Here is a 26,682-nt window from a genome sequence, read left to right on the forward strand (position 1 = left end):
AGATGATTTTACAGCGAGATCTGTCATTTTTGAGTGGGGCGCATTACATTACCCCATTTTCAACTTAGAAAATATCTTCTCGGAACAGAACAGTCTGGGAATTGGGTAGACACATTGCCTATCAAGCTGTCTCAGTTCATTACTGGATTAGTTAGACCTCGGGGATTGCAGGCCAGATTTCACCTTAGTTTTGTAACACAGCAAACATAAGCCAAACACAAACAACCCTCTTGCTGATCATTGAGCTCTGTACTAATATGCAAAAGCCCTGCTCAAGTTGCAGATGGATAATGCTTCTGTGGTCCCTCAGTTTGGATTTTCCTTTCCCCAAAGCGATGGGCTAACCTGCTTTGTACACAGCAACTGTCAAAGAGGGGAAGGAGTTCAACTCAGGAGAAGAGAGTATGCTCAAAACTCTCCAGACTCCACTCCTCTAGCCTCCAACAATTGTTTCCCATGACTGCATGGAGGTGCCTCATCACCTCTGGCAATGAGCATTTTAAATATTTCCTCTCAGCCAGAGTCTAGATGGTGATACTTGTCGTGAAGTCCCACCTGTACAATACACCCACCCCTGCTTTGTGACATGGTTCCCTCGAGGGCCCACATTACTATTTCTACCTTTCCCCAGAGATGTAGAAGAGTTCTCTGCTGACCTGCTTAAGATACTGGTTTAAAAGAAAATTTCCATCTCCCTTTGTTCATGAAGCTAAACAGCTTCAGTAGAATTAGGAAGAGAATGCTATTGGCTTCTGTTTCTTTATAGGGAAGAAAGAGGTCATGCAAAAAGAGAGAAAGAGAAGCTCTCATATTTTAATTTAAGTGCCAGTCCTGGATCCCCAGTTGGCAAAGCCTTTTATAGTCAGTTCTTGGCCCAGCATTCTGCATCTGCAAGATCAGAGCTTATTAGTATCATCTCTTACTTCTGCCTCCTAATGTTGCCACCAGAGACTGTAAAAATCTTAGACTACACACACTGCGAGGCAAATGGCTTTTCCTTAACTGCCACAGTGCAGGTTTTTGCTTGCACTGATAAACATATTCCTCTAGCCATACTGGTAATATTAAACACTCTCGTCATCCCAATACCTTCTAGAACACCCACTTAGAACATGGAGACTATATTAGAAATCTATATCTACTATAATGGGCTGTGTGTAAAAGAAAGAATAGGAGGATCCTGGAACCACCTTTGGTTTAATAGATTATGACAGTGATGCTTCTGTTCATAGGTCATCAATCAGTTTTAACAATAAAACCATCATATAATTTATAGTTTTATCTATTTATGTTTTCTCTCTTTAATTTGTTCAAAGCATCTCATCAAACACCAAGTATTCTTAAAGCAGGAAGCCTACAGATTTATCAAGATACAGTGGGACTTTATGAATGAACTCTTATGGTGGTGATGGTTGTTCTGCTAGTATAAATAATTTATACATCTTTAGCAAGTGCTGATTATAAATATTTTAAACATGGGAACCTTGTACATTGAAGGTAAATCAACATCACTGTTCACCACTGGACTATGGGTGATAGGGCAATAACTACACCAGCCAATAGGTGGCTAGGTGTGGCCAGCTCCTTACTTTCACTGAAATGTGAATCCAGGTGATGACCTTGGTAGCCCAAAAGACACCTGCTTACTCCTTCCCCAAATCTTCATAAACACACACACAAACATGTGTTCATGCACTGACCAGATCCAAAAATGTATATACAACAAAGATTAATTCTGCTGAGAGTCAGCTATTAATATATTGTATTGAGAAGTGACACAGTGAAGCTACTGTGTCTTTCTTTTAAAATAATGTTTATCAAATTGGTTTGAGTCTGGAGCAAAGCCAGGAGGAAGGGAGTCTTTAGCTGCAGACTAGATCCCCAGAGTAAAAGAAGCTAGAAAGCAGTCTGGAGACAGAGGGTAGGAATGAGGAAGGAAGGAACGAGGGGAAGCAGAAGCAAGGTGGAGAGGGACATTCTATGTGCGCTCTGCCTGCTTCAAAATTTTGTCTGAAAATGTCTGGGCTAGTAGACAACAGGCAGATGCCAAGCTAACGTCGTGCGAGTGTGCTAAGTCTCTTCAGTCGTGTCTGACTCTTTGTGACCCTATGGACTCTAGCCCTCCAGGATCCTCTGTCCATGGGATTCTCTAGGCAAGAATATTGGAGTGGGTTGCCATTTCCTTCTCCAGGGGATCTTCCTGACCCAGGGATAGAACCTGTGCCTCCTGCATTGGCAGGCAGATTCTGTACCACTCGCCCACCTGGGAAACCAAGGTCTACTAGAAGCAATTCCCTCTCTCTCTGCAGAAAGAACCCACTAAAACTTTTAAGCAATTACTTTCCCCCCCATTTTCTGTAGAAGAATCTCAACTTACCTTTCCAGCTCATCTCCTGTCACTCTAATTCTTACCTAAAACTGGTCACCTTTGTTAACATTTCATGCAAATTCATGCCTTCATATCTTGGCTGAGGCTTTTCAGACTGCTCTTTGCCATCTTCTATTTAAAAACTCCTGCCTATCTTTTGGAATGAAGCTCAAAGGTATTGTCTTCTGTGATATCTTTCTTGAGTAGATCAGTCAGTCCCTCCACTGTGTTTCCAGGGTATGTCCCATCCATTTATTATCTTGTATGGGAATGTATTATCTTGTTTGAGCGCTTCCCCCTCATCAAGATGGAACTCTCAGAGCAATGATGGCACTTGCTCACCTGTGTATCCTCAAGGTTTATTTAGCTCACAGTAGGCACTTGATTCTCCAAGCCAGGCTTCAGCAATATGTGAACCGTGAACTTCCTGATGTTCAAGCTGGTTTTAGAAAAGGCAGAGGAACCAGAGATCAAATTGCCAACATCCGCTGGATCATGGAAAAAGCAAGAGAGTTCCAGAAAAACATCTATTTCTGCTTTATTGACGATGCCAAAGCCTTTGACTGTGTGGATCACAATAAACTGTGGAAAATTCTGGAGGAGATGGGAATACCAGACCACCTGATCTGCCTCTTGAGAAATCTGTATGCAGGTCAGGAAGCAACAGTTAGAACTGGATATGAAACAACAGACTGGTTCCAAATAGGAAAAGGAGTTTGTCAAGGCTGTATATTGTCACCCTGTTTATTTAACTTATATGCAGAGTACATTATGAGAAACACTGGGCTGGAAGAAACACAAGGTGGAATCAAGATTGCCGGGAGAAATATCAATAACCTCAGATATGCAGATGACACCACCCTTATGGCAGAAAGTGAAGAGGAACTAAAAAGCCTCTTGATGAAAGTAAAAGTGGAGAGTGAAAAAGTTGGCTTAAAGCCCAATATTCAGAAAAGTAAGATCATGGCATCCGGTCCCAGCACTTCATGGGAAATAGATGGGGAAACAGTGGAAACAGTGTCAGACTTTATTTTTCTGGGCCCCAAAATCACTGCAGATGGTGACTGCAGCCATGAAATTAAAAGACGCTTACTCCTTGGAAGGAAAGTTATGACCAACCTAGATAGCATATTCAAAAGCAGAGACATTACCTTGCCAACAAAGGTTCGTCTAGTCAAGGCTATGGTTTTTCCAGTGGTCATGTATGGATGTGAGAGTTGGACTGTGAAGGCTGAACGCCAAAGAATTGATGCTTTTGAACTGTGGTGTTGGAGAAGACTCTTGAGAGTCCCTTGGACTGCAAGGAGATCCAACCAGTCCATTCTGAAGGAGATCAGCCCTGGGATTTCTTTGGAAGGAATGATGCTAAAGCTGAAACTCCAGTACTTTGGCCACCTCATGCGAAGAGTTGACTCATTGGAAAAGACTCTGATGCTGGGAGGGATTGGGGGCAAGAGAAGTAGACGACAGAGGATGAGATGGCTGGATGGCATCACTGACTCGATGGACATGAGTCTCAGTGAACTCCGGGAGTTGGTGATGGACAGGGCGGCCTGGCGTGATGCGACTCATGGGGTCGCAAAGAGTCGGACACGACTGAGTGACTGATCTGATCTGATCTGAGGCACTTGATGGGAGAAGGCAATGGCACCCCACTCCAGTACTCTTGCCTGGAAAATCCCACAGACAGAGGAACCTGGTAGGCTGCAGTCCATGGGGTCGCTAAGAGTCAGACACGACTGAGCGGCTTCACTTTCACTTTTCACTTTCATGCATTGGAGAAGGAAATGGCAACCCACTCCAGTGTTCTTGCCTGGAGAATCCCAGGGACAGGGGAGCCTGTTGGGCTGCCATCTCTGGGGTCGCACAGAGTCGGACACGACTGAAGCGACTTAGCAGCAGCAGGCACTAGATGGGGCTTCCCAGGTGGCATTAGTGGTAAAGAATCTGCCTGCCAATGCAGGAGACATAAGAGACAAGGGTTCCATCCCTGGATCAGGAAGATCCCCTGGAGGACAGCACATCAACCCATTCCAGTATTATTGCCTGAAGAATCCCATGGGCAGAGGTGTCTGGTGGGTTACAGTCCATAGCGTTGCAAATAGTCGGACATGACTGAAACGACTTAGCACACACTCATGTATTTAATGGATGAATGGAGCACTGCAATTTTTAAAAAATGAAGAAAACAGTGTGTGGAATTAGCAGGTAAGAAAGTTCCAAATGATGCTCTAATCACAATTCCAGCCTTTTTCTTTCAAAGATTCATCTTTTACTTCTGAACATTTAACTCTGAACACTTCCATCCTTCCGAAATCAGAGCTGTAGCCAAAATAAATGTCAAGGCTTAGAAAAACCACAGGGAAAGTTTTGGGATCCTGGTAATTGAAGATGGATTTAAACTTCTGTGAAATACCACCATTGCCTGCTTGTGTTATTTCTTTATGCATTTAATAGAGTGCTTACCTTTCAAAACCCAGTTGTGGCTTGCTGTTACATTTTCTTTGTACTTGCTTTAACACCTGTTAACCACAACACTGAGCTTGCCAGTCCTGGCTTCACCTTGTTCTCTGGCTGTTGCTATCACAGTGTAACTGCAGCTCTGCAGCTGCTACATTGGCAGCCGTGGTAGGGATCAGGACTGGTCTCTGGCCCCTGGGTTGCTTTAACAGTCACACAGTTGTAGGTGCATTAGAGGCCTCTTTTCTCCTGGCTTGTACAGCCCTTTGCTTATCCTGTCCTTGCAAAGCCCATCACCTCGAGGTAGTAGCTCTGCATATCAACTGCCCTCACTAGACTGCAAGTTCTCTGAGGGAAGGAATGTGCCTGACTCATTATCTTTTCTCTGACACTTCTCAGGGCCTGGCATTGGAAGGAAAAAAAAAAAGAATAATGAATGAACAAATGATGAGCGAATGAATGAGTAAAAATGTCCTCATTAAAATTCTTTGTTGGAACTTTAATTAAATCACTCATCATGCATATCAGTTATTATTCCCCACCAAATGATACTTCTGATTCAGTGTAATTGGCTGCTTTTTTTCCTTCACCCTGGAAACAAGTAATCTTTCTTGATTATCAACAGCTATGCTATAATACAAAAATAGAAAAGAAAAATCTAGACATGGTATAAACCTGCTAATGGCTTCCTCTCTGGGAGCTATCCTTGCACATCTCTAAATTGCTTTGAATAATATTTGTTATCCTCACCCTCTCAGGCCAGTTGGACATGGTGTGCCCTGTTTATATAGCTGAGTGTATCTAATTCCATTAGCACCACAATAAAATGATGCTGCATTTTAAAAATAGCTCTTAAATTTTTTTCATTGGAAGAATGGAATGTTTCTGTTTTTGGGGGTTCTTGAGAGGTGTATCTCTTTTTGAGATTTTTTTATTGAAGTATACTTGATGTAAAATATTATATAAGTTACAGGTGTACAATACAGTGATTCACAATTTTTAGAGGCTATACTCCACTCCAGTACTCTTGCCTGGAAAATCCCATGGACGGAAGAGCCTGATGGGCTGCAGTCCATAGGGTCGCTAAGAGTCGGACACGACTGAGCAACTTCACTTTCACTTTTCACTTTCATGCATTGGAGAAGGAAATGGCAACCCACTCCAGTGTTCTTGCCTGGAGAATCCCAAGGACGGGGGAGCCTGGTGGGCTGCCATCTATGGGGTCACACAGAGTCGGACACGACTGAAGTGACTTAGCAGCAGCATACTCCATTTATACTTATCATAAAGTATTGGCTTTGTTGTACAATATATCCTTATAACTTAACTTTATATCAGTACATAATAGCTTGTAGCAAAGTGCTTCTTGGGAATCTTTGGGAAATTAGGCAATATGCTGAAACTATCATACCGTCCAATAATAATGATGCCAAACAGATGATTCTTCCCAGTTGAATTATCTGTCTTGACTCACCTAAATTTAATCTCCATTTCCAAGTCAGAAAGCACTTATGGGTGTGGTGAGATGAGAAATACGGGCCTGGGCTCAGAGCAGAGTGAAGCTGACTGGTCAAACAGGCCACAAATGATCAAACTCCTTTATCTTCATGTCTGTAAAACAGGGACAATAAGATTGACTCCACAAGGTCCTTGTGAAAATTTAAAGACAAGCTTGCGTGCTTAACGCTTGGTAGCCAAATTTTGTGAAGCAGCATTTTCTCCATTGATGTTAGTATGCTTCCTTTTCTGACCCTCTGGTCTCCACCAGGGCTTCTTTTCCCATCAGGGTGCACTGTGTGTCAGTCTACAGATACAACTTCCTGTTCCAGGGGAACAGATGGAGGTATGTTCTGCATATAGTTACACAGTTGAGACAGGCAATTTAAACTTACAATGAGGCAATTTCACAGTGCTTTGATGTAAAACTGGGAACTTTTTTTTTTGGCTTTTCCCTAGTGATGGTGCCTTTTATTTTTTCTGTCCAGAGAGTGCTCTTCTCGGATCAACCTATGGGATTACTAATCTCCCTATTTCACCCACATTCCTTTCCTTCTAACCCTCCAAATCTCAGAGCAGGGTCTTGGCTTCTGCACCAGCCATGCTGGAAGCTGCCTTTGCTCCCAGCTCAGCCAGTCTTCCCTACCCAGGGAAGGGTTCTCCTCACAGGAAAAGGCTCCAGGTTCTGAGTCCAGACTGCACTTCTCTGATCTGGAGCATCCCCTAGGAGCCTATTCCAAGTGCCTTTCCTGTCAGCTCTGCCTAAGCAAACACTCCTGCCTCAGATTTTAAGGCTGTACTTTACAGGGTATGCCTACATCTCCACTGGGTTATTTTGTCAGTTCTTCTCTGGACTGTCAGGTATCCTAAAAATACATCTTAGTTCATCACAGTCACTTCCATTCCCCATTTTAATCTTAGGCTCTTTTGGGCAATCCCCATCCTTCACAGGGGTAATAGAGTTGACTACAGTCAAAGGCATGTTTACAGCTAAAGAGCGCTCTTGACTCTGGAACTTGTTTCTCACCTTCCTTTACAAAAGTAAAACCAGTTCAGAGTATGTATTCATGTTCTATTACAACTATTACTTCCTCCTTCAACTAGCTGCCTTTCAATTAGTAGTCAGTTTGGGAGAAAAACAATATTTAAACTTAACATGTTATTTTTTCTCCTGTTTAAAATTTTTTATTGTCAAAAATGCAAATAAACAAAAAGAAAAAATGATACCATATAATCCCATAAACCATACCTAACCACTGCCAACTATTTTACCTTTTGTATATATTGACACATCTATATCTATGCTACAAAATCTCCATACAAATTTGTTTTTAAATATCTTTAACAAGCTGAAAATGTCCTGCCTTATGTTCAACTATTTTTATTGCAAGCTCACTTCTTGTCACAATGATTACAAGAGGGTTCTTCAAGTAATATGATAATGTACACATAGTAGTTGCTTGACTAACATAATCTCATTAATAATCAAACTAGATTAGGGTTAATTGACCTAAAAAATGCTTTTAATTTGTTAAAGGTACAATATCAATGCAGGTTTATAAAATATAAATTCTGATATTACAAAGCACTGAACAAAAGGTTCCACTCTTGCTATTCATAGTGTTTGTTTTCATAGCATTTATTCCCAAATTGGCTCATATTCATCAGTGACTAATGTAGTAGCAAATTATGTTAGTTTAACTATTTTAAGTCTTAACTTATGAATATACTTGGTGGTGGTCGTGGTTTAGTTGCTAAGTCATTTCTGACTCTTTCCAACCTCATGAACTGTAGCCCACCAGGCTTCTCTGTCGATGGGATTCTCCTTGCAAGAATACTGGAGTGGGTGGCCATTTCCTACTCCAGGGGATCTTCCCCACCCAGGGATCGAACCTGGGTTTCCTGCATTGCAGGCAAGTTCTTTACCTCTGAGCCACCAGGGAAGGCCTTGACTGAATATAATATGTGCATTTGTTTCTGAAATTGCTGTTCTTCACATTGATTTGTATGTTTATCTTTATGCCAACACATAATAATTACTTAAACTTTGTAGTAGGTTTTGAGATCAAATAGGATAAGTCCTCCAGTTTTGTTCTTTTTGATATGGTTGTTGATAGTTTTGATTTTATTAAGGAGGAGTGCTATTCTAGGTGCTTTTCATTTTCATAAAAAATTCTAGGATCTATTTCTCAACCTACTGAGATTTTGATAGGAATTTTATTTACTCTATTGGCTGATTTGGGGAATACTGCCACCTGAACAATACTAACTCTTCCAATTTATTAACTTAGTGTATATCTCCATTTATTTAGGCCTTTAGTTTCTCTCAATAATGACACTGAGAATGACAGTTCTCAGTGGATAGGTCTTGTCCTTTTATTAACATTATTTGTAAGTATTTTATTCTTGTGTATACTACTGTGAATGGAAATGTTTTCTTAATTTCATCACTGGATTGCTTATTAATATTGTATCACGTGGCCTCACTTATTTCTAATAAACATTCTGTTTTGTTTTTACTTGATTCTCCAGGGTTCTAAGAGGGTGGAGGGTAAGGAGATGATTCAGTGTTCTCTTTGGGAGAAAAGTTCCTCCGTATCCCAGTGGCAGCCATAACAGCTCTAGTTCTATCTTTTTGGTATGTTGAGTTTCAACATTAAAAGGAATCAATTACAAATAATCTATTTTCCCATGCACCTATGGTTAACTAATCTATGACAATGGAGAAAAGACAGCCTCTTCAATAAGTGATGCTGGGAAAACTGGACAGCCACATGTAAAAGAAAAATTTAGCATACTCCCTAACACCACACACAAAAATAAACTCAAAATGGATTAAAGACCTAACTGTAAGAATGTATACTATTCAACTCTCACAGGAAAACATAGGCAGAACACTCTCTGACATAAATCACAGCAATATCTTTTTTGATCCACATCCTAGAGTAATAAAAATAAAAGCAAAAATAAACAACTGGGACCCAATTAAACTTAAAAGCTTTTCTACAGCAAAAGAAACCATAAACAAATTGAAAAGACAACCCAACACAGAATGGGAGAGAATATTTGCAAATGAAGAGACTGAAAAGGAATTAGTCTCCAAAATATACAAACAGCAAATCCAGCTCAAAATCAGAAAAACAAACCACCTAATCCAAAAATGAGCAGATCTAAATAGACATTTCTCCAAAGAAGACATACAGATAGCCAAAAAGCACATGAAAAGATGTTCAACATCACTAATTATCACAGAAATGCAAATCAAAATTACAATGAGATATTATCTCACACTGGTTAGACTGGCCATCATCAAAAAATCTACAAACACAGCAGCATACTGGAAACACAAAAAAGTCTACAAACAATAAGTGCTGGAGAGGGTATGGAGAAAACGGAATCCTCCTATACTGTTGATGGGAATGTAAATTGGTACAACCATTATGGAAAACAATATGGAGTTTCCTTTAAAAACTAAATATAGAACTTAAATATGATCCAGAAATCCCATTCCTGGACATATATCTGGAGAAAAACATAATGTGAAAAGACGCATGTACCCCAATGTTCATTGTAGCACTGTATACAATAGCCAAGACATGGAAGCAATATATATGTCCATTGACAGAAGAATGGATAAAGAAGCTGTGGCACCTATATACAATGGACTATAACTAAGCCATGAGAAAGAATGGAATAATGCCATTTGGAGGAACATGCATGGAGCTCGAGATTATCATACTAAGTGAAGTCAATCACACAGAGAAAGACAAAAATCATATATCACTTACATGTGGAATCTAATAAAAAATGATACAAATGAACTTATTTACTGCCAGGGTCCAGCCCCGGTGGATCTGGGGAAATTCGAAGGAGAGACGGCTTCGGCGATCAGGATACGATAGCTTTAATTAAATATTAATTAGAGATATAAAGAGTAATAGAACGAGGATAGCTCAGTAGGAAAATTCAGTGGAGAAAAGAGGCTGAATAACTTGGTTTACGTGGAAAGCTAGTAAAATTCCAAGGCAAGGAATTTACATCACCTACGTAGGCCACAAGTGTCCTCCCGTTCTCCTGAAGGAGAGGAGACACTAAGGTCTCCCCGGTCAGATCTTAGAAGCCCAGGCATAATTAGTAGGCTTGACGAGCCTCCACGTTCCAGATGGGGGTTCAGCCAGAAGGTGAGAGAAAGAACGACATGGGGAGACCAGTCTTTCGAGGAACTGATCCCATTTTTTATTTTTCCAGGGTCTGTTTTTATACACTGAGATGTTATACAAAAGTCACGCGGGGTCAGCAGTCCTGACTTTTATTAAAGTCAGGTGCTTCATACAAATGTATACAGAGGTTTTTGGGGTGTTACATCATCTTCTGGCCAGGGGGCCTGCTGACAATTTATGACCCTCTTCTTGTGACAGCGGTCAGTCAACCATAACACTTATTTCTCCAGGGGTGATTATTCTTAAAACAGACTCCACCTTCCAAAGGTACCAGATAAAGTTACATTCCTATAGGGTGAGGGTGCAGTGGATTTTAATTAAGAAAAGAATTTGCTTAGCCTAAGGTCCAACGTGATTAATACCAAAGGTTAATACTTATTTCTTCTATATATTCATTAATGTGTATAAGGGCAGGGGATGTGGAGACGTAGCAGTAAACATTGGCTCAACAAATGAAAAACCCTTCACCAATACAATTTCTAATCAGCCCACTATATTATACTAATAGTTTTCTAACTTCTATAAAGAACCTGTTTTTAGAAGGTTTAAAGCATCTCGTGCCTCTCACGGTTGGGAGGCTATGAACAATCACATGTGGCCAGACAAGCCTGTCAGGCAGGCTAGAGAACCTTCAGAGGAGTTTGTAGATTGAAACACTCCTGTCAAGCCCAGGAATTATTATTAACTGGAGCTGTAAGTTAACTCCTTCTCTGAAAGAGGTGGTGGGGGACAGCCCCCCATAAAGTCAGAGGTGTAGGTGAGAGCACAAAGTAGTAAATTAGGCAGGCTCTGGTTTTGGGGGTAGATGATCGAGAATTTCCAGGGGGACCCTTGAGGCTAGATCCCTTTAGCGTGCTTTGTGTATGTCGAGCCTCCTTCCTCATGACCTTTGCCACGGGCGGAGCTCCTCACGCTGGCTCCCGGCAATTTACAAATTAGAAACAGATCTTAAAATAAAACTTATGGTTACCAAAGGGGAATGTGGAGAGAAGTGATAAATTAGGAGATTGGGATTGACATATATACACTACTATGAATAAAATAGATAACTGAAAAGGACCTACTATATAGCACAGGGAACTGTACTTAATATTCTCTAATAATCTATACGGAAAAGAATCTGAAAAAGAATGGATATATAAAGTGAGATCGCTTTGCTGATAAAGGTATATATAGTGATAGTTATTTTTTTTTCCAGTAGTCATGTATGGATGTGAGAGTTGGACCATACAGAAGGCTGAGTGCCAAAGAACTGACATTTTCCAACTGTGGTTTTGGAGAAGACTCTTGAGAGTCCCTTGGACAGCAAAGAGATCAACAAATCCTAGAGGAAATCAACCCTGAATATTCATTGGAAGTACAGATGTGGAAGCTGAAGCTCCAGTACTTTGGCCACCTGATGTGAAGACCCAACTCATTGGAAAAGACCCTGATGCTGGGAAAGATTGAGGGCAAGAGGATAAGGGGGCAGCAGAGGATGATATGGTTGGATGGCATCACTGTCTCAGTGGACATGAGTTTGACCAAACTCAGGGAGATAGTGATGGACAGAGAAGCCTGGCATGCTGCAGTTCATGGGGTCTCAAAGGGTTGGACACAACTTAGTGACTAAACAACAACAACAAAATAAATATATTTTGGAGAATTCCCTCCCTGGTGGCTCAAATGGTAACGAATCTGCCTGGAGTATGTATATGGTAGTAGTTTAGTCACTTCTGGAGAAGGGCATGGCAACCCACTCCAGTATTCTTGCCTGGACAATTCCACGGACTGAGGCGCCTTGGTGGGCTACAGTCCGTGAGGTTGCAAAGAGTCAGACACGGCTGAACAACTAAAACTTTCTTCACTTTAATCGCTAAGTTGTGTCTGACTCTTGCAACTCCATAGTATAGCCCACCAGGGTCCTCTGTCCATAGGCTTCCCCAGGCACGGACACTGGAGTGGGTTGCCATGCCCTTCTCTAGGGGATCTTCCTGACCCAGGGATGGAAACTGCATTGCCGGCAGATTCTTTACCAACTGAGCCACTGGGGGCTTCCCTGAATCAGTGAAAACTGATTCACTTTGCTGTACACCTGAAAGTAATACATTATAAGTTAACCATACTCTAATAACAATTTAACAAAAAACAATCTGTTTTACTATCCTTCCATTTTGCAGATGAAGAAACTAACTGACCTCAGATTCACTAAGAAAATTTGCTGTGTAGTTTAAAATGAAGTGAAAAATTACAAACGTAAAATAAGGTGTGACATAGATGTACAAAAGAAGTAAATGAATCAGTAGAATTAGAGCCAGTCTTATTCCTAACGAAACATTTTATTCTCTCACTATCAATATTAATTCATGACAGATACAACTCTTCAGCTTTATGCAAATTTCACAGAAGAAAAATATGTAAATTTGTCATTTTTCTTATCTCAAATTGAAGCTGCATTCAAAAAGGTTAAAAGGCTGCATAATTACACTGTTATTAAATGTCACATGCCCTGATATTATGTAGGTTAGGCCAAGTGGCTTTGTAACTCAGGTCTAATTATTTGTGACCTGTATATGGGATGCCCCCAAGGATATTATTACTGAAGTACCAACCCTTCTCCTGACTTCATGGCTGCTAGTGGCAGCAAAGCCTGTGAAGCCCAGACATGTCTTTCCTGTTTATTCAGTGGGTATAGTGGTATTTTAGCAATATTCTTGCTTTTCAGTATAATTGTATACTTTTTGAATTTATATCTCCTGTAACATTTTAAAATCCTTTTCATATGCAGAACTCACTTAAGTGTATAATAGCCGATTTGTTATTAACCCATTTTGGCAAAGAGAAGTTAGTGAGAGCTGAATACTAACAAGCAGAGAAACAAAGCCACCAGGACTCTCAATTATTTATAGAGGTAGAATTCACACACAGAAGACTTTTTGACATAGGACACAGGGAGTGAAGGGTCTCATTTTTAAATGTCATGAGATTCTGAGAGCAAAACTGCTCTGAAAATCCCAAGTAAAATGATGGAAACAGGAAAAAGCATATTTTAAAATATATTTGGAGAAGTCTGCTAAGACTTCTCTTTTAACTGTGAGGGGAAAAACTAATCAAACTTGTTATAAAGTAATGAGAAATCATTGAGTTTTTGTCATTTACTTAACTATACTTACATACTATATTCATTAAGTGTTTTCAGTAGTCTAAGAACAGGAATGCTACTTATTATAAAGTAAAGGTCACTATTTTTAAATCTACAACTTTTTTGTTGTTAAGATATCAGAAAGATATCAGGGAGCAGCTGAAAAGGAGAAATTGGGCCATTGCTGTACAATGAGATACTAGGAATTTTAACCTAAGTATTTTCACTTAGAAACAGCTTTGTGATTGTGGACTTACTTGCCTGCAATATATATATATATAACTTTTCTTTGTATTTTAAAACAGAAAACTTGTGTTCCAAGTGGGCTTTCCTTATAGCTCAGTCAGTAAAGAATCTGCCTGCAATTCAGGGACCTGGGTTTGATTCCTGGGTCAGGAAGATCCCCTGGAGAAGGAAATGGCAACCCACTTCAGTATTCTTGCCTGGAGAATCCCATTAACAGAAGAGCCTGGCAGGCTATAGTCCATGGGGTCACAAGAGTCAGACACAACTTAGCGACTAAACCCCCACCATGTTCCAAGTACCAAAGACATTTTTTGTAAACATATTACTAACACAGGGAATCACAACATATCATAAATTATAAACACAGCACATTAAGAATACAAATATAAATGATGTATTTTAAATTGATTGAAAAATTTAAAATAACTTCACCAGCATTTTAGAATTTAGAAGCACTTCAGTAGTATTTGGTATCCTAAGGATCATTTAAAATCTATTATTAAGATTATGTGCACCAATGCCTTCGATTTCTTTGGATCAATTTCCCTACAGCAAGTGAAGATATACAAGATGTTTCCCTTGACTCTAAAGCTATGTTCAAAATTTATTTTATGACAGTGACGTTTTCTTATTAATAAGCCTTTTAAAAATTTCTCCTATCTTCCTGTACCTGCTATGGGAGAGAGGGCCACTGCCAAGTATTATAAATCCTAAATGGTGTGACCTCTGAGAAACAACATTGTCTATGTTGGGGAGATCAGAGGTCTAGGCCTTGGGGGCCAAATCTTGGCTCTGTCCCTTATTAACGTGTGAGCCTGGAGAATTTATTTAATCTCTCTTTGAGTTAGTTTCATTAGCTTCATTGGGATAACTACAGCAAGCTCATGGGATTGTTATGAGGATTGTTATGACTGCTTATAAACATAAGACCAGATTCTTATTAGGCACTAAATATGGCTTCCCTATAGGAAAAGGAGTACATTAAGGCTGTATATTGTCACCCTGCTTATTTAACTTACATGCAGAGCACATCATGAGAAACGCTGGGCTGGAAGAAGCACAAGCTGGAACCAAGATTGCCGGGAGAAATATCAATAACCTCAGATATGCAGATGACACCACCCTTATGGCAGAAAGTGAAGAGGAACTAAAAAGCCTCTTGATGAAAGTGAAAGAGGAGTGTGAAAACGTTGGCTTAAAGCTCAACATTCAGAAAATGAAGATCATGGCATCTGGTCCCATCACTTCCTGGGAAACAGATGGGGAAACAGTGGAAACAGTGTCAGACTTTTTTTGGGGGGTTCCAAAATCACTGCAGATGATGATTGCAGGCATGAAATTAAAAGATGCTTACTCCTTGGAAGAAAAGTTATAACCAACCTAGATAGCATATTGAAAAGCAGAGACATTACTTTGCCAACAAAGGTCCATCTAGTCAAGGCTATTATTTTTCCTGTGGTCATGTATGGATGTGAGAGTTGGACTGTGAAGAAAGCTGAGCACCGAAGAATTGATGCTTTTGAACTGTGGTGTTGGAGAAGACTCTTGAGAGTCCCTTGGACTGCAAGATCCAACCAGTCCATTCTGAAGGAGATCAGCCCTGGGATTTCTTTGGAAGGAATGATGCTGAAGCTGAAACTCCAGTCCTTTGGCCACCTCATGCGAAGAGTTGACTCATTGGAAAAGACTCTGATGCTGGGAGGGATTGGGGGCAGGAGGAGAAGGGAATGACAGAGGATGAGATGGCTGGATGGCATCACTGACTCGATGGACATGAGTCTAAGTGAACTCCAGGAGCTAGTGATGGACAGGGAGGCCTGGCGTGCTACGATTCATGGGGTTGCAAAGAGTCGGACACGACTGAACGACTGGACTGAACTGAACTGATAGGTAGTATTTTATTCCATTAATCTTTGTAGTCATATGTAATAATATTTTTAAGTTGATAATATTTGAATCTTGTCCTGAGAAATGAATGTGCATCTATCTTCTATCTGTATCTCATCCTGAGAAAGATAAGTAATGGCTCAGCTTAGTACTGTAATAAACCAAATGCTAAGTATCAGTATTTCAGATATACTATTTAATACCTGTGTCATATTTATATTAGGTGAAAATAACTCTAAGTAAAAAACATAATTACATAGGATACTAAGAAAATTTAATCTTTTAGCATCAGTGAAATGAACTTAACAGTATTATATTTAGCTACCCTATTTAAAACCTCTAACATAAAAAAATCTTTTAGTAGTTTTATGGCATCCTCCAAGGAATGATTGGTAATTATTTTCTGATTGCACTGCAGATCTAGTTCATTAGGACTGAGGTAGAATGAATTTGTACATTTTGTGTAGAATGAGTTTGCACATTTTGAATTAGACTACAGAAGGGTACAAGTAGTAAATGAACCTTGGTACCATTTCCAGATTGGCGTGTGAAAACCCAAAAGACACCCTTTGTCCATAGTCATTTCTTCAAATACTGAAGAGTTGATAATGCTTCTGTTCTAAATGAATATGTTAAAATTGGAAGGCTGGAGAACAAATCTTTTTTAGTCACAAGGTCAGTAAACAAAAATCACCATTTGTCTACAAATCCAGCAGATTAGGAGTTTTCCATGACCTCCCCAGCCTGCTTACTAATGGGGTCATTATCACAACAATGACCTCAAGTCCTCTTCATTTTCTGTGTCATAATATTGTAGTTGAGTTCTTTGTATAAAACATATAGCTAGATTGTATTTTGAAATCCTATTTAATAATCTTTGTATTTCAAAAGACCCGTTTAATCCATTTTCATTTATCATGATCACTCACATATTTGGTTTAATTCCTACCATATTGTACTATATTTTCTTGTTCCTGGGCTTTTTATTTGTTCCCTCTCTGACTTTGCCTATTTTCTTTTATTTATTTATTTATTTTTGATTGATTGAAATTTCTTTACTCACATTTCCCCTCTAGGGATTTAAGGGATTCTGATTGTACTTGACTGAAAATCTAAAATTAGTCAATGTTTCTTCCTCCTTAGAATGTAAGGACTCTGATTACAAGCCTTACTACCCATGTTAATTTGGGTTGTTTCTCAAGTTTCACTGTATTGTTTTCCAAGCTCCATAATAGGGATGCTTCCTTTTCTTTTGTATATAGTCAACTATTAATTTATATATTGTTTTGCTCATATTATTCTTACAAGCCCACACTTTATTCTGGTTTTAGTTTCCTAAAGTATTTACTTTTATAAAATTTTCTTCAAGGATCTGAGTGCAGTAAACTTATTCTTTGGTAGTTTGAAAGGGATTTTCTTTTTTCTTTATTCTTGAAGATAATTCATCTGGACAAGAGTTATAGACTGACAGTTAACTTTTCCTCAGTATGTTGAAATTATTATTCTATCATCTTATGACCGTCAATATAACAAGTCTTCAGTCAGTCAGTTGAATTTTTTCCACTATACATACACTGTCTTTTCCTGTTCAGTTCAGTTCAGTTCAATCACTCAGTTGTGTCTAATTCTTTGTGACCCCATGGACTACAACATGCCAGGCTTCCCTGTCCATCACCAACTTCCAAAGCTTGGTCAAACTCAAGTCCATTGAGTCGGTGATGCCATCAAACCATCTTATCCTCTGTTGTACTCTTCTCCTCCCGCCTTCAATCTTTCCCAGCATCAGGGTCTTTTCCAGTGAGTCAGTTTTCCACCTAAGGTGGCCAAAGTATTGGAGCTTCAGCTTCAGCATCAACCTTTACAGTGACTATTCAGGACTGATTTCCTTTAGGATTCAATGGCTTGATCTCCTTGCTGTCCAAGCAACTCTCAAAAGTCTTTTCCAACACTATAGTTCAAAAGTATCAATTCTTCAGCAGTCAGCCTTCTTTATGGTCCAAATCTCACATCCATACATAACTACTGGAAAACCATAGTTTTGACTATTCAGACCTTTGTCAGCAAAGTAATATCTCTGCTTTTTAATATGCTATCTAGGCTGGTCATAGCTTTTATTCCAAGGATCAAGTATCTTTTAATTTCATGGCTGCAGTCACCATCTACAGTGATTTTGGAGCCCAAGAAAATAAGTCTGTCACTGTTTCCTCATCTATTTGCCATGAAGCGACGGGACCAGATACCATGATCTTAGTTTTTGAATGTTGAGTTTTAAGCCAGCTCTTTCACTCTACTCCTTCACTTTCATCAAGAGGCTCTTTAGTTCCTCTTTGTTTTCTGTCATAAGGATGATGTCATCTGCATATCTGCGGTCACTGATATTTCTCCCTACAATCTTGATTTCAGCTTTTGCTTCATCCAGTCCAGCATTTCACATGATATACTCTGCATGTAAGTTAAATAAGCAAGGTGGCAATATACAGCCTAAGTACTCCTTTCCCAATTTGGAACCAGTCAGTTGTTCCAAGTCTGCTTCTAACTGTTGCTTCTTGATCTGCATACAGATTTCTCAAGAGGCAGGCAAGGTGGTCTGGTATTCCCATCTCTTGAAGAATTTTCCACATTTTTTGTGATCTACACAGTTAAAGGCTTTAGTGGAATCAATGAAGCAGTAGTAGATGCTTTTCTAATGGCATTTTCTTGCTTTTTCTATGATCCAACGGATATTGGCAATTTGATCTCTGGTTCCTCTGCCTTTCCCAAATCCAGCTTGTACATCTGGAAGATCTCAGTACTGCTGAAGCCTGGCTTGGAGAATTTTTAGCATTACTTTGCTAGCAAGTGAGATGAGTGCAATTGTGCTGTAGTTTGAGCATTCTTTTGCCCTTCTTTGGGATTAGAATGAAAACTGACCTTTTCCAGTCCTGTGGCCACTGCTGAGTTTTCCAAATTTGCTGGCATATGGAAGGCAGCACTTTAACAGCATCATCTTTTAGGACTTGAGATTGATCAGCTGGAATTCCATCACCTCCACTAGCTTTGTTTGTAGTGATGCTTCCTAAGGTCCACTTGACTTTGAACTCCAGGATGTCCAGCTCTAGGTGAGTGAACACACCATTATGGCTATCTGGGTCATTAAGATATTTTTTTGTTTAGTTCATCTGTGTATTCTTGCTCTCTCTGTGAAGTCGCTCAGTCATGTCCGACCCTTGGCAAACCCATGGACCGTAGCCTACCAGGCTCCTCAGTCCATGGAATTTTCCAGGCAAGAGTACTGGAGTGGGTTGTCATTTCCTTCTCTAGGACATATTATAATATATAATAATAATTATATAATGTATTCTTGCTACATCTTCTTAATATCTTCTGCTTCTATTAGGTCTATACCGTTTGTGTCCTTTATTGTGCCCATCTTTGCATGAAATGTACCCCTGGTATCTCTAATTTTCTTGAAGAGCTCTCTAGTGTTTCCCATTCTATTGTTTTCCTCTACTTTGCATTGATCACTTAGGAAGGCTTTCTTAGCTCTCCTTGCTATTCTTTCGAACTCAGCATTCAGATGGGTATGTCTTTCCTTTTCTCCTTCACCTTTGCTTCTCTTCTTTTCTCAGCTATTTGTAAGGCCTTGTTAGGCAACCATTTTGCCTTTTCTCATTTCTTTTTCTTGGGGATGGTTTTGATCACCACCTCCTGTACAATGTTACAAATCTCCATCCATAGTTCTTCTGGCACTCTATCAGATTTAATCCCTCGAATCTACTTGTCACTTCCACTGTATAATCGTAAGGGATTTGATTTAGGTCATACCTGAATAATCTAGTGGTTTTCTCTACTTTCTTCAATTTATGTCTGAATTTGGCAATGAGTTCATGATCTGAGCCACAGTCTGCTCTCAGTTTTGTTTTTGCTGACTGTATAGAACTTCTCCATCTTTGACTGAAAAGAATATAATCAATCTGATTTTGGTATTGACCATCTGGTGATGCCCATTTGTAGACTTGTTTCTTGTGTTGTTAGAAGACGGTGTTTGTTATGACCAGTGCGTTTTCATGACAAAACTCGGTTACCCTTTGCCCTGCTTCATTTTGTACTCCAAGGTCAAACTTGCCTGTTACTCCAGGTATCGCTTGACTTCCTACTTTTTCATTCCAGTCCTCTATAATGAATAGGACATCTTTCCTTTGGTGTTAGTTCTAAGTCTTGTAGGTCTTCATAGAACCATTCAACTTCAACTTCTTCAGCATTAGTGGTTGGGGCATAGAGTTGGATTGCTGTGATATTGAATGGTTTGCCTTGGAAACAAACCAAGATCATTCTGTCATTCTTGAGACTGCACCCAAAACTGCATTTCAGACTCTTTAATTGACTTTCATTGACTCCATTTCTTCTACGGCATTTTTGTCCACAGTAGTGGATATGATGCTCATTTGAATTAAATTCTCCCATTCCAGTCCATTTTAGTTTACTGATTTCTAAAATGTCAATGTTCACTCTTGCCATCTCCTATTTGATCATGTCCAGTTTATCTTGGGAGAAGGAAATGGCAACCCACTCCAGTACTTTTGCCTTGAAAATCCCATGGATGTAGGAGTCTGGTAGGCTGCAGTCCATGGGGTTGCTGAGAGTTGGACACAACTGAGTGACTTCACTTTTACTTTCCTCTTTCATGCATTGGAGAAGGAAATGGCAACTCACTCCAGTGTTCTTGCCTGGAGAATCCCAGGGATGGGGGAGACTGGTGGGCTGCCATATATGTGGTCACACAGAGTCGGACACGACTGAAGCGACTTAGCAGCAGCACTTTACCTTGATTCATGGACCTAACAAACAGAAAATATTAAGAAGAGGTGGTAAGAAGAAACAGAGGAACTGTACAAAAGGGATCTTCATGACTCATATGATCACGATGGTGTGATCACTCACCTAGAGTCAGACATCCTGGAATGTGAAGTCAAGTGGGCCTTAGAAAGCATCACTACGAACAAAGCTAGTGGAGGTGATGGAATTCCAGTTGAGCTATTTCAAATCCTGCTGAAAGTGCTGCACTCAATATGCCAGCAAATTTAGAAAACTCATCAGTGACTACAGGACTGGAAAAGGTCACTTTTCATTCCAATCCTAAAGAAAGGCAATGCCAAAGAACGTTCAAACTACCACACAATTGCACTCATCTCACACACTAGCAAAGTAATGCTCAAAATTCTCCAAGCCAGGCTTCAACAGTACATGAACCGTGAACTTCCAGATGTTCAAGCTGGATTTAGAAAAGGCAGAGGAACCAGAGATCAAATTGCCAACATCCGCTGGATCATCAAAAAAGCAAGAGAGTTTCAGAAAAACATCTACTTCTGCTTTATTGACTATGCCAAAGCTTTTGACTGTATGGATCACAATAAACTGTGGAAAATTCTGAAAGAGATGGGAATACCAGACCACCTGATCTGCCTCTTGAGAAACTTGTATGCAGGTCAGGAAGCAACAGTTAGAACTGGGCATGGAACAACAGACTGGTTCCAAATAGGAAAAGGAGTACATCAAGACTGTACATTGTCACCCTGCTTATTTAACTTATATGCAGAGTACATCATGAGAAACGCTAGGCTAGAGGAAGCAAAAGCTGGAATCAAGTTTGTCAGGAGAAATATCAATAACCTCAGATATGCAGATGACACCACCCTTATGGCAGAAAGTGAAGAACTAAAGAGTCTCTTGATGAAAGTGAGAGAGGAGAGTGAAAAAGTTGGCTTAAAGCTCAACATTCAGAAAATGAAGATCATGGCATCCGGTCCCATTACTTCATGGCAAATAGATGGGGAAACAGTGGAAACAGTGGCAGATCTTATTTTGGGGGGGCTCCAAAATCACTGCAGATGGTGACTGCAGCCATGAAATTAAGAGACACTTACTCTTTGGAAGGAAAGTTATGACCAACCTAGATAGCATATTAAAAAGCAGAGACATTATTTTGCCAACAAAATTCCATCTGGTCAAGGCTATGGTTTTTCCAGTAGTCATGTATGGATGTGAGAGTTGGACTATAAAGAAAGCTGAGTGCTGAAGAATTGATGCTTTTGAACTGTGGTGTTGGAGAAGACTCTTGAGAGCTCCTTGGACTGCAAGGAAATCCAACCAGTCTATCCTAAAGGAAATCAGTCCTGAATATTCATTGGAAGGACTGATGTTGAAGCTGAAACTCCAATACTTTGGCCACCTGATGCAAAAAGCTGACTCATTTGAAAAGACCCTGATGCTGGGAAAGATTGAAGGTGGGAGGAGAAGGGGACGACAGAGGATGAGATGGTTGGATGGCATCACCAACTCAATAGACATGAGTTTGAGTAAACTCTGTGAGTATGTGATGGACAGGGAGGCCTGGCGTGTTGTAGTCCATGGGGTCGCAGAGTCAGACACGACTGAGCGAGTGAACTGAACTGAACTGAACATTCTCCTGTCAATGGTTGTTCAGCGATTAGCTGCTATTTTGGAGTTCTCATAGGAGAATACGAGTGCATGTCCTTCTACTCCCTCATCTTGCAGTTTCTCTCTGTGGTTTAATTTTTGGTATATTCTAAATTTTTCCATCTGTCTTTTGTATTCTCTACTTCTGCATTTCATTTGAATTATAGAAAAGGGAACTTGGTTACTTTCAGTTTGAAGACTCATGTCTTTTCTTTTGGTGTGTGTGTGTTTTTACTTCAATTCTAGAAAATTTGCAGACATTTTCTCCTCAAACATTGATGCATCTGTATTCTTTCCTTGTGGAGCTGTTTTGAGATATGTTCAACCTGCTAATTATACGTTTCATGTCTTATAACCTGTCTTTTTTGTGTATTCTATATTTTTAATCTGTGTTTTCATAATATCCAGAGATTTATTTTTAGGTCACTAGTTCTCTTTTCACTATTTAAACAATTTCTGTGTTTTAAATTCCTATGACTATAATGACTATATTCATTAATAAAGATGTACTTGGTTCTTTTAAATATTTGCCTCTTTTTCACAGTGGTTTGTACTCCAATGTGATTTTTACTACTCCTTTCCTCTCTTTGATCATTAAAACAAATTTGTAGACTTTATAAAATTGCTCTGTTACCTCAAGTTCTTAGCCTGTTAATTCTCTAGTTTATTGTGTCTGGTAATATGAAAAGGTTTCCATGAAGCAATTTTACAGTTTCTTTTCTTCCCTGCTGGGTGTCCCAAATTATAATAGTTATGGATAATTTTAAATTAAGGTCTTACACTATATTGTTGTTATTTAGTCACTAAGCCATGTCCTACTCTTTGGTGACCCCCATGGACTGTAGCCTTGGCTTCCCCTGTGTGTCTCAGCATTAAAGAGTTCACCTGAAATGCAGGAAACACCAGAGACACAGGTTTGATGCCTGGGTGGGGACAATCCCCTGGAAAAGGAAATGGCAACGCACTCCAGTATTCTTGCTGGAAAAACCCCATGAACAGAGGAGCCTGGTGGGCTACAGTCCATGGGGTCGTGAAGAATCAGAGAGGACTGAGCACACAGGAGCAGGAATATGGACAGTCACCCACCAGGCTCCTCTGTCCATGGGATTTCCCAAGCAAGAATAATGGTGTGGGTTGCCACTTCCTTCTCCAGGGGATCTTCCCAACCCAGTAATCAAAACCATGTCTCATGTGTCTCCTGCATTGGCAAGTGGATTCTTTAACCACTGAGCCACCTATGGGATATTATAAATTCAATCCTCTATACTACCCCTCAATGAGACCACTGGTGGGAATGGTGTTAAGATCTCAATTTCTTAGAATTTGAAGCATATCCAAGTCATAAAACTAGGCAAGTGACTAGCTACTTTGCATCCTCCCAAAATTTCATGAATGAAGTTTTTCTAGTTTCCTTTTCATAGAAATATAAATTATGGTCCTCTTTGTGTTATCCTACATTTTTTCAGAGTGCTTAGTTCCAGTTCCTTTTGAATTCAAGGCTGTATCCTAAAGTTAGCCAAGCCACTGTAAAAACATTAAAACCCCAATTCCTAATTTAAGTGTGACTAGAAGTTCCCCTTCTGGGGAACTAGAAGATTAATCAATCTTCCTATTGAAGACAACTTTAAAAGTGCTACAATAAAAAAATTATATTCTTAAAAGCATCTAAAAATATACAAGATATTGAAGAAATACTGGATATAGATTGAGAATAGAGGATAAGAATTCAGAGATTTACATTTGCTCAGGGAACATTAGCTGATTCAGAATAGGTAGCTGAGAAAGATTTCCATCTCTACCTTTTGTTTTATTCAGGCCTTTGGTGGATTGGATGAGGATCACCCATATTGGGGAGGACAACCCACTTTACTCAATCTATCCATAAAATGTTAATCTTGTCTAGAAACATCCTCACAGACACACCAAGAAATATGTTTATCCAAATATCTGGGGATCACGGCCCAGTCAAGATGACACATATAATTAACTTACAATTTGGTTCCTACCTGTAACCAATGTTGAGAAGCACTGCTCTGGATACTGCAAAGAATGAAGTTTGAAGTATCTTTCTTTCTTCAGGTCTCTAAAACTTTCTTCAAGTATTAGTAGCTAACAGTCATCTCAATGGTCAAGTGCTTCTCATAATAAGTGAAAACACAAGTTTAGAGACTGGTCAGTTAAATAGGTCAGCTTGGGATAGAGAAATTGGAGGAAGTGATATTCTAACAAACGCTTGCCTTATGTAGATTTAGAAACTTATTGACTCTTTTCCATATCCCTACATAAAAGAAGCAAATTCTAAACACAGGATTTTGATCTCTTTAAGCAACGAACTACTTCAAAATTCTAATGCAGGTTTGTTGCATTGAACAAGAAAGATGGCTTTAATTTTCTTGCATAATTTGAAAACTTGCCATTTGATTACTAAATATTTAAAAACTTTTCAGTATGTTCCCCCTTGTATTCTTATAAACCTTTTATGAGTTGGGAAAAAAAATCAGTGTAGCATTCATGAATAAGTAAGCACAAAGAGTGCCTTGGTGCAAATTCAATGATCATCACTATTTTGTTTTGTCATTTGGCAGCAAGAATAGACTTAACATCTAAACATAATCAGCACTGAATTTGTGATGTTTTATCCTACAGCTCTAAATTTCAAAATACAGAATTTGAATCTGTTTATCCTCTCATAGTATAGTTAGGCACTAGAAGCAACTGTAGAGTGTGAATCCTGTTTCCTGTTGGCAAAGTGTGGATCAGTTCTCCACTTGGTAAAGCATCTTTGTCACAGCAACTGGAAAAATGTGCATGAAGAAATTAGTAAATCTAGTGATACATTCTTATCTTAATCAAAAGTCAATTTCTGACAATATTCTGGTTAAAATTAAGCTAAGCTCAGGGCTAACCACCCCTGGAAGGTCAGAAAACAACCTCTGAACAGACTTAGACCACCTGAACTCTAAATTTAAATTCAATTTTCTTATTGTTTGAGTTAACTTTGGGAATGTTATCGAAGCTCTCCAAGTCTCTTTTTATTAACTTATACAACAGAAAATGGCAATATATACCTCATAGGGTTTTCACAAATATTAAATGATATAACCTTTTTAAAATCAACAGTACAGCTTTAGAGATGTACTCAATGGATGCTCATTCCCTCCATCTCTCTTCCAGTTTTCTACCACTTTTCCTCTTCTCCAGGTAGAATGTACTTTGGACTTCACGTGTCTAAATCTGTAAGTTGGATAATGCTATGTAATAGTATAAGGCCGAGGTTGACCTAAAATGGGAGAAAGAAAATAATCCATGTCCAGTTCCAATACTGGATAGAAAATAAACTGAGAGGTACAGTGAGTCCAGGTAAACTGAAAGCTCTTGAGAATCACAATAATGTGAGGATACCAAGATGTCAGTTGTTTGAATTGAGTTATTGCTGTATTTCTCAATCTTAGAGACACTGGAAAAGTGAGAAAGATTTCCTATAAATTATTGAAGCTAATTTGCAAATATTCTTAGAGGCTGGAGTCCAACCCCATGAGTTTGATTAAATTTGACTATAATAACTGTTCCCCATAGCTTTCTATTGCCATCAGGTTTTCCTGATTTCACCCTATCCTTCCCACATTGGTACTTGAATATTATCTCCCTCCAAAAAATCAAAAAACAAATATCTATACAACACTTAAAATTTACAATTTTGTGTAACTCCCAAAATTCCATTAACATTGTAGAAAATGGGTAAAATGACGACAAATGGCTATGGCTCTTCCTCACCAAAACCCCATCCTACCTCTCAAAAGACAGCTATTGTATAGAGTTTTTAAAAATTATGATAATGTATACATTACAGGACTTCCCTGTAGTTCAACCGGTAAAGAATCTCCCGGCAATGCAGGAAACCAGGATTTGATCCCTAGGTCAGGAAGATCCTCTGGAGAAGGGAATGACAGTCCACTCCAGTATTCTTGCCTGGAGAATTCCATGGACAGAGAAGCCTGGCAGGCTACAACCTGTGGGGTCGCAAAGAGTTGGACACGACTGAGTGACTAAGACAAGACATACATTACAAGGGCTTCCCAGGTGACGTTAGTGGTAAAGAACCTGCCTGCCAGTGCAGGAGATGTAAAGAGATGAGGGTTCGATCTCTGGGTCAAGAAGATCCCCTGGAGGAAGGCATGACAACACATTCCAGTATTCTTGCCCAGAGAATCCCATGGACAGAGGAGCCTGGTGGGCTACAGTCCATGTGGTCTCAAAGAGTCAGATACTACTGAAGCAGTTTAGCATGCATGCACACATACATTACAAAATTTACCATCTTTAAGCGTATGTAGTCCAGTAGTGTTATATATGTTCACTCTATTGAGTAATCAATCTCCAAAATACTTTTCATCTTGCAAAATTGAAACTCTATACCCAGTAAATGA

General features: G+C 39.4%; 1 long non-coding RNA gene across 4 annotated transcripts in view; it reads right to left on the reverse strand.

Moving 5' to 3' along the window:
- LOC123328058 overlaps positions 1–26,189 on the reverse strand; it is a 42,663-nt gene extending 16,474 nt beyond the window's left edge. For all 4 annotated transcript variants that reach the window (XR_006542790.2, XR_006542791.2, XR_006542792.2 and 1 more), the window contains exons 1-2: positions 24,262–26,189; positions 6,303–6,439 (exon numbers count right to left, since the gene is read on the reverse strand). This is a non-coding gene — a long non-coding RNA (uncharacterized LOC123328058). The remainder of the gene's footprint in view (positions 1–6,302; positions 6,440–24,261) is intronic.
- Positions 26,190–26,682: the final 493 nt, after the last annotated feature.

The sequence above is a fragment of the Bubalus bubalis genome, chromosome 11, assembly GCF_019923935.1.
Source record: "Bubalus bubalis isolate 160015118507 breed Murrah chromosome 11, NDDB_SH_1, whole genome shotgun sequence".
Taxonomy (NCBI): Eukaryota; Metazoa; Chordata; class Mammalia; order Artiodactyla; family Bovidae; genus Bubalus; species Bubalus bubalis.